Genomic DNA, 13,633 nt, shown 5'->3' with positions numbered 1-13,633 from the left:
CAACCCCGACCGAAGGAGGTGGCAACGATCCTGTTCATGGCATAGCAGTTGCCCGCGGATGTTCTTTGTGTCCCTTTCTGTTTCCTTGCCTCTAAATGAATGACGTCCAGTCTTCTGCTTATTGTATTGCTGGTTTTAGGAACAAACGTGTATTTTGAACAAAGAAAATCTTAATACAAAATAGCTGTCTTTTTTCTTGACACCGGTAATTTAACAGCACGTAATAGCTCTTTGCTTCCTCCCTGCAGATACAATGCCTTGGTCTAATGTGGGTTATTTCCTATATAGCCGCATATAGCCCCATTCTGCTAAGCTGACCACACTTCCCAAAACAGCAAAGAAATGCTCTAAGGCACGGTATGTGGTTTTACTAAAATTAGATGCTTGAAAAGAATTTTCTCCCATCTGGTTACCACTTTGCATAAACTTATGTTAAAAGAGCTGCTACATATATATATATTTCCCCTTTATCATTTGTTTCATTGTGTATGTTGTAGTATATGTATAGTAATTCAGTGATAGTACTGTAAAAAGATAAATAAAACACATGCTAATAAAATAAGTTAATAATGTAAAAATAATAAATAGTATAGTATATAAATATATATAAAATTGATATATGTAAACAATAAATAGTATCAATAGAGACTTAGATATCCAGGGAGACCTGGACGAGCTGGAGAAGTGGGCCCATGTGAACCTCATGAGGTTCAACAAGGCCATGTGCAAGGTCCTGCACCTGGGTTGGGGCAACCCCTGGTATCAGTACAGGCTGGGGGAGGAAGGGATTGAGAGAAGCCCTGCAGAGAAGGACTTGGGGGTACTGGTGGATGAAAAACTGGCCATGAGCCGGCAATGTGCGCTTGCAGCCCAGAAGGCCAATTGTATCCTGGGCTGCTTCAAAAGCAGCGTGGCCAGCAGGTTGAGGGAGGTGATTCTGCCCCTCTACTTCGCTCTGGTGAGACCCCACCTGGAGTGCTGTGTCCAGCTCTGGGGTCCTCAGCACAGGAAGGACATGGACCTGTTGGAGCGGGTCCAGAGGAGGGCCACAAAAATGATCAGAGGGATGGAGCACCTCTCCTATGAGGAAAGGATGAGAGAGCTGGGGTTGTTCAGCCTGGAGAAGAGAAGGTTCTGTGGAGTGACCTTATTGCAGCCTTTCAGTACTTAAAGGGGGCTTATAAGAAAGATGAGGACAGACTTTTTAGCAGGGCCAGTAGCGATAGGACAAAGAGTAATGGTTTTAAACTAAAAGAGGGTAGATTTAGGCTAGATATAAGGAAGAAATTTTTTATGATGAGGGTGGTGAAACACAGGACCAGGTTTCCCAGAGAGGCGGTAGGTGCCCCATCCCTGGAAACATTCAAGGTCAGGCTGGACGGGGCTCTGAGCAACCTGATCTAGTTGAAGATGGCCCTGCTCATTGCTGGGGGGTTGGACTGTAAGACCTTTAGAGGTCCCTTCCAAACTATTCTATGATTCTGTGAACAGTAATAAGTACAACACATAATAGACTGACCAGTGGTTAAACTATTCGAGTAGGTTGTGAGAGAGCTAGATTTACCTTTTGGTTCTTCTTCTAACTCCTCAGGAGTCTTGAGAACACACCTTTGCATGGTATTGATCTCACTTCTAGAAGCCATTTAAAAGTGAGACATCCTCTAAGTTGGTCATCTTTGTTCCCTTTTTAGTCAATAGAGAGACATTTATCTCATGAAGAAAACCATCCAAACATACGCTGGATCTTTTGAAGTGCCTGTATCTTTCTGTTGACTTCAGAACATCATACACAATGAATTTATGCAAGATGCCTAATGTTCCCCTTACGTAGTTCCTGTTATCTAAATCAATCTCTTCAATTCCTTGTAGCATTGTTGAGGTTCACTGATTACTCTGAGGTGCTCAAGCCTTAGAGTGATAAGGACTATTAAAGTTTCTTGAAAAAGGGAAGCACTTTCCATTGTGTTGTAGTTTGACACTACCAGCTGGGCAGTGTGGTTCTGGCTCTGGTGAAAGGTCAGTGAGTTTTACTCTAGAATACCAGTAACATGGTGTTACTGGAGTGTTCCTCCTCCTGCTTTCAGCTCTAAGGTTTTCCATTTGCTACAAGTGTTTCACATGCCTTTGCTAAAGGAAGAACTATGGGGGTTTTGTCTGTTCTGTGGGGAAGTGAACTTCTAGAAATGATTTCCAAAAATAACCTGGGTAATCTGAAGCAGAATTCCTCAGATAAAGCAGCCTGGAAGGATCGTTATTGTATCTGCTTCTATTTATGCAATCACTACATCAGTAACCAGTGCAAATGTTATTCCGTTACAAATAAACCCGTCTGAAAGCACAATGTATTTTAAGACTGTTTTTAACAGGTATTGAGTAACAGATGCTAATGTCGTATTTCAGCAAGGTGCTGAGGAGTGACAGGCAAATTCTTGCTAGAGCAGAGTTTGTCACCACAGCAGCGCATGGTCTCATAGCTACACATGAAAAGGAATTTTAGAAACAAGATGTGGAAATTTAGAATTTCAACAATTTAGAAACAAACCCTCTGACAGGGGTAATCAGGGAAAGGACACCGTCCACATTTGCTGCTTTCTGGATGCACAAAATATTGCAAGTTTCTAAGGAAGGCAACTGCCTGCAAGATGCTCCCCCTCTTTGGAGGACCAGGTTATTAGCTACTGTTACATGTTCTTGCAGGATTCCCCTGTTATCTTGCAGCTGAAAGTAGAGAAATCACCAAAGATGCTTCTTCCAAACAGTTCCCAAACTGACCTGGACAGCTGCTGATGACAGACAAACATTTTGTTATGCTTTCGCACACTGGAACAAATCAGGAGTAGCTGTGTGCTGCCAGGGTTTTCCAGAGACCAGGTTTTAGGGGAGGCAACTGCACAGCAGTGGCATGTCACAGGGGGTGCCTGTTTTGCCCTTAACACTAGCTGGCTGATGGGAAGTTATTGAAGATCATTCATCTCTGTCAATATTTAGAATCCTTTTCACATATTGGACAAGGCAAGTTTTTATAGTTCATTTTGTTGCCTTCATCTGCATGCATGAAAACACTTTCCCCCAAGTGCCTCATTTTAACTGGCAGAATATTTGGAAACCAGAATGAATTAGACGACAAAAATTCCCACTTGATAAGAGACTATATTTCACCTGTTTTGGGTTTGATATTTAGGGTTGCGTTCTAATCCCGTATTTATCAGCGGTGAACTCACTGAAATCAGTGGAACTGTGGTAGCATAAAACCTGAGCAAGTGAGATCAGGATATTTGGATTTGCCCTGAGGACCAGCAGTGCCCAGTCCTATGGCCCTTAGGGGAAAAGGATTCTGCCAGATTAGAAAATAGTTCCTTACCTTTCACATGATGAGCTCCTCCCACCTCCCTCCCACATCCCCAGTAGCTGTTAAAGACTGAAGTGCACAAAATAACAAGCGAGCTTAGAGTACTGGTGATTCTGGAAAAGGCTCCGAAGTACACTGCTAATAGGAAGCATCTTTGTCGGATGGGATGCAGAAAAAGACCAAGTGCTGCATTCTCCTTTACTGCAAGGCCAGACTGTGGTGATCTGGAAGCACAACAGGACCACAAAGTAGTGCAGCAAATTCCCATTTAAACTAGCACGGTTGTGCAGCCTTCTTTTATTTGTTGTGGTATGTAATTTGCACTGCTGACAGTGTAATACAAGGGCTACAGTCCTAGAGAGTAGCCAAAAAAGAACAGCAAAGAAGTGCTGTATGGAACCCAGGGTTGTGCGTGCCGCATGTAACACCAAACGCTGCACCACAGCTTGATGCCCTAATACTTCACTGAGAACTTGAGATGCTTTTCTCTTGTCGTGTCCTCGTGTTTCTTGTGTAATCAAGGATACGGACAGATTAGAAAAACAAAGCCTAGTGATGTTCTCTGTTTACAAAGCTCTTGCTGTTACTTGTTATGCTGATAAGGAGTGAGAGTCACTTATTAGTTAAGGGAACGCAGAACAGATTTCTTAGCATTAGTGCTTGAGGCATTAATGCAGGATGATCTACTGATGGGATGAACCTGCAGCTCCACAGAGCAACCTTCTCTCAGCATGACAACATACACTTGAGCGTATGATCATGAACGTGTTTGTTAGGCAGATTATATTTTAGAAAGAGGTTACTACAGGAGACAGAAGTACTGAAATGGCTTTGGAATTGCAGCAGGTTTGCAGCAGAATAACCATATATATATTACACATTTGGCATATAGCTGTGGATACATATGTGTGTGTGTGTATATATATATAGTCTATACATAGACTATAAAGGTCTCCTGGCATCCTCTTATTACAAGCAAAGTGACTTAAAAGGCCTTGAGGGCATACCAAGACGATCTCTGTGCACGTATCACCTGTTTTCATAAGCTGCCAATTCTTATCAGTCACTGTCTCTCCAGCCAAGATAGACAAAAAAAAAAAACTCTTTGCATTTAAAATATTGGTTTTGTATATAAAACAAATATATATTGGTTTTCAGACTAGATATAAGGAAGAAATTTTTTATGATGAGGGTGGTGAAACACTGGACCAGGTTGCCCAGAGAGGTGGTAGATGCCCTGTCCCTGGAAACATTCAAGGCCAGGCTGGATGGGGCTCTGAGCAACCTGATCGAGTTGTAGATGTCCCTGCCCATTGCAGGGGGGGATGGACTAGATGACCTTTAAAGGCCCCTTCCAACCCAAACTATTCTATGATTCTATAGGCATATATATAAATATATATATATATATAAAATTTTTGAAATGGAACACAAAATACAATTAAACTGGTTCATCATAAAGCAATTATTTGTAAAACTTCACCCAGTTTGCCTTGTAGATGAGATTTTTACAGCAGAAGGCTACAAAAACCAAAGGCAATTATTTTATGAAACCTCTAAGTATAAACACTGAAGATTTAGACATTCTTAATCTCAGCATATTTCATTTTACCATACAGTTTGGTCTACAACACTGTCATTCAGGTGTAGGGAACCCACAGAGAGCATGAAATAAGATGCCGAACTCAAATATATGCCCAGAGTAATGATATTGAAGGTTAAACAATGGCATGGAATTAAAAACTGCTGTCAGCAATAAAAAACTCAACTCTGACTCTCAGCCACCACTTACCCTCCCACAAAGATGTTCACTGAACTCTCCAGATGTTTTTTTGTATTACATGGACAAGGCAGGACAATATTATACTGAGGAGAGCTTTATATCTAAAATGAAACTGCTGTTGGCAAAAATGTGTAAACACTAAATTAAGAGGCAATTTCTGGGTGCATTGCTATATTAAATCTTTGTAAAAAGAGTGCTGCATGTGGGCATTTATTCCCAACTGAGGGAGTAAAATACATACGTTTGACTTATCAGAAAAAATCAACTGCCATTTCAACAACTTTATTTTAGGTATCTAATTAGTTGGTCCTCTTATATTTTTTTAAGTGAGGAAAACCATCCTAATTGACTATGAATAAGGAATTATTGTTTGGGAAAGGTCAAATTGTCATGAGACGTTTTTCTAGTGGTTTTGCATTAATAAGCAGGCTCAGAAGGTTATACATTAAGAGGTCCTGGCACTTCATTTCATTCATGAGCTTAATAAGCACTGACATTTTCTATTGGCAATAGACAAATTTTCCAAGTCCACTGACAGATATTGTTCTGTATATGAAAGTTACAATATTACAATGTATATGTATATATTTGTAAACATGCTGGCTGAAGAAAACAACTAACGAAGGAAAAAGTGTGCAATTAAGAGATTGGTCCATAATGCAGGGTAAGAATCTCCTTATGGGCAGCTCTGTTGATATAAATACCAGATGGACTGGTACAGCAAATAGCTGGATTCAAATTTACATATTTTGTTAGTGCCTGAAATGCCACAAAATCCCTGGATGCAGGACTGTTGTGAAAAAACAAATAGATAAAGTGCCGAATTTGTGTTTGAGGACTTTCATTTTTAACTAGGGCACAAGTAAGATGAGGATTAAGAGAATTAAGAGAAGAGGATCATTAACCTAACATGTCACAACAAATGTCTCGCAGCACATAATTACTGATTAAGTTTGTCTTTTTAACTGTGAAGCCAAGCCAGAAGAGCCAGAATGATCTACGGCTGTCATTCTGTCTGTCTATATGAACTCCTTCTCCACTGATTCCAATGAACCTCAGTTCACTGGGAGTGAACCCCATCTCTTCTCCATCTTCAGTCCTAAAAATTCTTGTATATCTCTTGACTTTTTCATTGATCCATCTCTCCTTGGGAAATGCAAGCTCCCTTAGCCTTCATGGAAGTCAGTCAGTAGCAAAAGGGAGTCACATCTGTCTAGCAATTTCATGTTTGGTCACTGTGCCTGTAAGAGCCCTCTGAAATTCCAGTTCCTTGTGTGATTACAAATCCATTTTTTCTTTGATTATAATTTTCACATGCATTCACCAATGCATGCCTGAAAAATAGTAATTCAGCTTGCCACTTTCTGTTTTATTAGGGACTTTCTTTGCTTCAGTTAGCTATCTGCTAATAGTTTTCTCGTTAAAGCTTTTTGCATGTTTTTTGAATAAGCCTATTTGTTTAAAGCTTTGAAATAATGCAATAAATACATTCAATATATGATTTTTTTAACTTTTGCAGCTTCAAAGTAGTTATTTAAGTACAACAGGTGGAAATAAATACAATAGATATACAACTAATTGGGCAAGCTTACTTTATAGACCCATGTCAAATTCATATACTGAGAGACTTGACTGTTAACTTTTAATGACTGTCTTTGGCATTCTCATGTTTCAGCAGTTCTAAAGGATTAAGCATTTCAGAAACACGTAAGTACTTTGAACAGTACAGAAATAGCTGGTGTTTAAAGCATCCCCAAAGCTCTGAGTAGCAATGTTTGACTTCATTCTGCACTGAAACTATGCGATGGAAGTATCTGCAGAAAAGAGACTGGAGAGCAGTCAGTGATAATCTGTGAAACCTGGGCCTGAACCATCGTCCCGCTACAATCTCTCCACTGACTTCAAGAGCTGCTGCACCTGGTTACGGTGACTGTTCTGCCTTTCTAAATTAAGACTCGGAAAAGATGCAGAAATATCCTTTTGCCTCAGCAGTCTTCTGACTACAGCAGAAGAAAAGTCAGTATTTCCATATTAATTGCGTTAGGCAGTTAATAGTATTCACACCTGTAATTAAGGGTTTATAAAGTTGGATGTTAAGGCAGTATTCCTGTGTTTTATAAGAATACCATGCAGACAGGTGTATAATTAGATACCTTGTATGGACAGTAGGTCAGTGGTAGGTTATTTCTATAACATGATAAGTCACTTTTACCATTTACAGAACCTTTACCTCATCTGCTACTGAGATTGCCAGATAAAATGACATTCTAGTGCTCAAGTGCTCTAAAAGTCAGTTTTCTGATTAAAGTCCTCACTAAAGAAATGATTCAACTGAGATTAGAATACTCTTGTGAAGTAGGGAAATTAGTAAGTACATTTACAATGAAAACATGTTAAAAATGCCAGAGGTTGCTGTGACTATTATTTATTGTAAGCCGTTTTGTACTGAAGTTCTGCACTATTTGCTACCATAGTAAAATCATATTAAAATATATCTTAATGAAGTAAGATACCATGCTAAACTGAGAAATCTGAACTTGAGTGGTATTCACATCAATGAATTCAATAGAGAAGCAAAACTGAGAAGCAGTGAATTTGCAAATATCAATACACTTCTACAAAGGAATGGGATCAAAGCTGAATAAGAAACATCTTGCTTAAAACCGTAGCTTCAGGAGGATTCTTATTCCCTTATGCCTGTTGCTGACTGGTCTACAATTAAATTTGAAAAATTTATTTCATGAGTTTAAAATAACAAAGTCTGTGTGAAAATAACTGAAAGCTTTACAAACACCTGGAAACATAAAGAAGCATCCATCTAAATGTTGCAAATACTCCTGAATGCCACTATAATGATTTTGGACCTCCCCAAACGGAGAACCTGGAACCTGGAATACTATTTTTGATTTATTTTACTTTAGAATTATTAGAAATAAATTCTGACAGGTTACAATACTTATCCTTCAGGATTGAAAGTATCCTCCAAATCCCTGCCCACTTTCTCTATTTTTCTCAACTGTGTGGTAGAAAAAAAAGAGCAAATTTTTGTAGGTGATGGGACCATCAGACAGTTTAGTAGTATTGAAGTTTATTAGTTTGCAAAACGGTAAAAACAAAATAGAAGTCACACGATATAAACTCAAGTAATCTGTTGACCCAAGGACCTAAAAACAGAAAAGATAAACATGAAATTAGAAAGTTAAAACCCATGACTCTCTTAAAATCTTATCAGATGAGCACTTTAAAACTTGCTAAGAATAATGAAAACACTGAATACATATTTTTTTTCATACTATATGGTCACGTGTGTGAAAACCATGGAATTAATGGAATGGAAGTCACAGAATGAGGAGTGTTTCATTCTTCTAAACTGTTGTGCCTTGGATGTAAGTAATCTGAGTTTTGTCATAGTTTTTAAATGGAACAAGTGACTCTGAGAGAGAGATAGAAAGAGATATTTAACTGGGAAGATCTTGCTGGTTTTATGCTATGTTGCATTGTAAGAATACATTTCAACTTTAGTGATATTGATAATGACTTTGGACCAGATGCCTTAGCGCTGACTTGGCTTGCTAACTCCATCCATCAAGGTTGGATTCTGAATCTGAGCAGCTCATTCATAATAGCCAGAATATTGTTGTTAGGGAGCAGACAGTTTAAATGTTAAACCCAACAATAACTACACAGTACAGTAAAATTGATCCATACAGCCTTTAGCTGTATGTTTGCTCTGAAATTCCTTAAGAGACCTTCATATAACACTGGGGTGCAGAAATCTTAAGACTCTGCTGGTTTTGGCTGGGGTAGAGTTAATTTTTTTCCTAGTAGCTGGTACAGTGCTGTGTTTTGGATTTAGGATGAGAATAATGTTGATAACACACTGATGTTTTAGTTGTTGCTAAGTAGTGTTTATACTAAGTCAAGGACTTTTCAGCTTCCCATGCTCTGCCAGGTGCACAAGAAGCTGGGAGGGGGCACAGCCAGGACAGCTGACCCAGACTGGCCAAAGGGCTATGCCATACCATATGGCATCATGCTCAGTATATAAACTGGGGCAGTTGGCTGGGGGGCAGAGATCACTGCTTAGGGACGAGCTGGGCATCATTTGGCAGGTGGTGAGCAATTGTATAGCGTATCACTTGCTTCGTATATTATTATATTATTATTATTATTATAATTATATTATTATTACTACTACTACTACTATTACTACTATTCTATTTTATTTTGCTTCAGTTATTAAACTGTCTTTATCTCAACCCATGAGTTTTCTCACTTTTACTCTTCGGATTGTCTCCCTCACCCCACCAGGGGGGGAGTGAGCAAGCGGCTGTGTGGGGCTTAGTTGCTGGCTGGGGTTAAGCTACAACAGACATATGTTAGTATCTCAAAAAATGACATTTAAATAAGTATTTGGGATTGTTCTAATGTAAAACGTTTGGATTAAGGTACATGGATTGCATGTAACTTTTCTTAACTGTTGTTGGGTAGTGATGATAATACAAAGATGAAACATTATTTGTTACTGTAACAAAAAGAGTCACTGATCGTGGAACTTACAGATATAATGGGAATCTAAAACAAGGGAAAAAAACTGGTCAGCTGTCTGTAAACTACCCTGCCCCCTCCACATGAAAGAAATACTAGGTATAATTAGTACTAACCTTACAATAGTTTAAAGAGAAATTGTCAATAAAAGAGGAGAAAACAGGATTGTAATAGATGTGCCTGGAAAAAGAGAAACTGATACTTTCTCATTATTAGCCCTTCCCAACAGAGGAGGAAGAATTTTTTTTTTTGTAACTGCACCTGATGCTGAGTGCATTCTCTTTTGCCCTGCCATGTATCGCCAGCAAAGTTGTCTGTCCTGATGCTTTCAGGCATGCATTGTCCTCAAGCCACACTACTTTTTTCTTTATTGGAGCTTTGCAGTATCATGTAGGCATATTCTGAATTTCTTCAAGAATTGTTCAGCATAATTTTGATTTATATTTTTTCACTTTAGAGTGGCAGTTAATGCCAGTTCTGAAATGAGGAATAAGATATTTAATAGGGATTAGAATGGAATTTATCTTAATCTAAAACAAGTTTAGCTAGATCTTCAGCCACTGCTCTAAGCTACGGATACATTTAGGTGAAAGGACTGAAATGTATTACTGCTGCAGTATTTTTCCAACCTCATTCCTCCTGATCTCAAGAAAAATAAATCAAAACAATGGCAAGTTTTATTGAAAGGTATTGCTTAGGAATTGAAATCCTCAGGTATGAAGATGTCATTCAAGAGTAATACTTCTTGTATTCTCAGTCAACGCCGGTAGGTTCTGCTATGCCAAAAATACCCTCCTCCCACTCTGTTTGAAAGCCCATCATTCCAACTGCATGACAATAAAGATGGTGATTAAAGGAATATTTGGCCATATATAAAATTTTGACTGTAAACTCAGTGCTGGTTTTGGCTGGGGTAGAGTTAATTTTCTTCATAGTAGCTAGTATGGGGCTATGTTTTGGACTTGTGCTGGCAACAGTGTTGATAACACAGGGATGTTTTCATTACTGCTGAGCAGTGCTTACACAGAGTCAAGGCCTTTTCTGCTTCTCACCCCACCCCACCAGCGAGGTGCACAAGAAGCTGTGAGGGGACACAGCTGGGACAGCTGACCCCCACTGACCAAAGGGCTATTCCATACCATATGACGTCATGCTCAGCCTATAAAGCTGGGGGAAGAAGAAGGAAGGGGGGGATGTTCTGAGTGATGGCGTTTGTCTTCCCAAGTAACCACTATGCGTGGTGGAGCCCTGCTTTCCTGGAGATGGCTGAACACCTGCCTGCCGATGGGAAGTAGTGAGTGAATTCCTGGTGTTGCTTTGCTTGTGTGAGTGGCTTTTGCTTTACCTATTAAACTGTCTTTATCTCAACCCACGAGTTTTCTCAATTTTACCCTTCCAATTCTCTCCCCCATCCCACTGTGGGGGGACTGAGCGAGCAGCTGTGTGGGGCTTAGTTAGTTTAGTGGCTGGGGTTAAACCATGACATATTGGCACCACTATTCTACAAGTATTGTATTCGATAATACTTTAATTAAAAAAAAAAAATCCTCCAACTGGGGAAAAATGAAAAAGAAACCTAAACATGTAAATGCAATAAAATGAACAAGAAACTGATTCATTTGCATCCAGGCTTAGTTTAATCATGTTCTTACTGATGCACATAATGATCTTACCACTCTACAGAATGAAAGTGAAACTTCTGCCTCCTTCTAACTTACACCTGGCTAGCGTTACTTGAAATTGTATTTAGTCCTTTCCTCTATATACCTTTCTATAAAGTTGCATTGAGAAAGCAATGATGTTAAGAATATATTGGAAAAAATGCTCTTATCTTCAACCAGAAGTCAGATCTTTTTCTTTTCCTTTCTTTTTTTTTGAACTGCAATGTGCAAATATATGAGATCTATCCTGGCAGGAGTTCTGCACATTCTAGATTTTCACAATTAACCCCATTAAATTTAGCATAAACATTATTGCAAAGTTGCCTCCATTTAAGGTTTTTATGTCTTTTTGTCTGTTAAATACTATGGCATCTTTCAAACAGAAGAACATGCAGCTTAAATTGATATTAACATCAGTGCTATCTATGTGAGGCATCTCAGGTATGGCTGAGAGAATCACAGTTGGAAGGGCAAGCCCTCTCTGTAGCTAGAGAACAGAGGTATAAAACTCCATCCAGAGATGTGTTTCAGAGCACACAAGTTACAAGTTGCCTATAATTGTCTAGTGCAGGTGGCATGAGTTATGCCCTAACAAGGAATTCACTATTGGCCCAGCAGTTTGTGCGGCAGTTTGTGTGGAAGGGTGTGCAGGAAGGGCACTGAAGTTCTACCAGCTCGACCAGGGGGCAATGGTATCCATCTGGCAGAAAGCCATGGCCTCTCTAAGCTCTGCACCCAGCACAACTGACACAGCTTCCCTGACAGAGCTCTGGTGGGAACACATTGCCCCCCAGGTGTCAGGCTGCAGGGTGTGCCCTACTTTCATGCCAGTACTGAATGGCAGCTGTAAGCACACCTGTGGGAGGTGTGCCCAGGTAAAAGAACTCCTCCACTTAGTGACAGAGCTCCAGGAGGAGGTGAGTAGGTTGAGGAGTACCAGGGAGAGTAAGAAAGAGAGATAGACTATTGGAATCACACCCTACCTTCTCTGAGACAAGTCCAACGGGCAGACAGGATGCATGAGAGGACTTTAGACCAGTTGTTCTCAGGGTACCCAGCCCCCTGAGCTGGAAGACAGGGATGGGGAACAGAATGAAGCCCCCATAACTCAAGGCGAAATGGTTAGCAAGCTGCTACACCACATAGACACAAGTCTATTGGGCCGGATGGAATTCACCCAAGGGTACTGAGCGAGCTGGTGGAAGTGCTCACCAAGCCACTTCCCATCTTCTATCAGCAGTCCTACCTAACCAGGGAGGTCCCAGTTGACTGGAGGTTAGCTAACGTGACGCCCATCTACAAGAAGGGCTGGAAGGAGGATCTGGGGAACTACAGGCCTGTCAGCCTGACCTCGGTGCCAGGGAAGGTTATGGAGCAGATCATCTTGAGTGCCATCACGTGGCACATACAGGACAACCAGGGGATCAGGCCCAGTCAGCATGGGTTTATGAAAGGCAGGTCCTGCTTCACTAACGTGATCTCCTTGTATGACAAGGTGACCCACTTAGTGGATAAGGGAAAGGCTGTGGATGTTGCCTACTTGGACTTTAGCCTTTGACCCCAGGCAATGCTACAGGCTTGGGGAAGAGTGGTTGGAAAGCGGCCTGGCGGAAAAGGACCTGGGGGTGGTGGTTGACAGCTGCCTGAACATGAGCCAGCATTGTGCCCAGGTGGCCAAGAAGGCCAATGGCATCCTGGCTTGCATCAGAAACTGTGTGGCCAGCAGGACTAGGGAAGTGATTGTCCCCCCGTACTCGGCACTGGTGAGGCCGCACCTTGAGTCCTGTGTTCAGTTTTGGGCCCCTCACTACAAGAAGGACATGGAGGTGCTGGAGCGTGTCCCAAGAAGGGCAACGAAGCTGGTGAAGGGTCTAGAGCACAAGTCTTATGAGGAGCGGCTGAGGGAGCTGGGGGTGTTTAGCCTGGAGAAAAGGAGGCTGAGGAGAGACCTTATCACTCTCTACAACTACCTGAAAGGAGGTTGTAGTGAGGTGGGGGTCGGTCTCTTCTCCCTAGTAACAAGTGATAGGACGAGAGGAAATGGCCTCAAGCTGCACCAGGGGAAGTTTAGATTGGATATTAGGAAAAACTTCTTCACCGAAAGGGTAGTCAAGCATTGTGAGAGGCTGCCAAGGGAAGTGGTTGAGTCCCCATCCCTGGAGGTATTTAAAAGACGGGTAGACGTGGTGCTTGAGGATATGGTTTAGTGGTGGACTTGGCAGTGCTAGGTTAACGTTTGGACTTTATGATCTTAAAGGTCTTTTCTAACCTAAACAATTCTACGATTCTATG

The 13,633-nt window shown here is 40.8% G+C and overlaps 1 protein-coding gene across 1 annotated transcript in view; it reads right to left on the bottom strand.

Annotated features, from left to right (window-relative positions):
• IMPG1 (interphotoreceptor matrix proteoglycan 1) overlaps window positions 1-13,633 on the bottom strand; it is a gene marked incomplete at both ends in the record, with an annotated part of 66,145 nt that overhangs the window by 9,383 nt on the left and 43,129 nt on the right. The window lies entirely within an intron of this gene.

This window comes from Platalea leucorodia (assembly GCF_965183815.1).
Source record: "Platalea leucorodia genome assembly, chromosome: 3".
NCBI classification, from domain to species: Eukaryota; Metazoa; Chordata; class Aves; order Pelecaniformes; family Threskiornithidae; genus Platalea; species Platalea leucorodia.
This window is presented reverse-complemented; position numbering and strand designations above follow the sequence as displayed.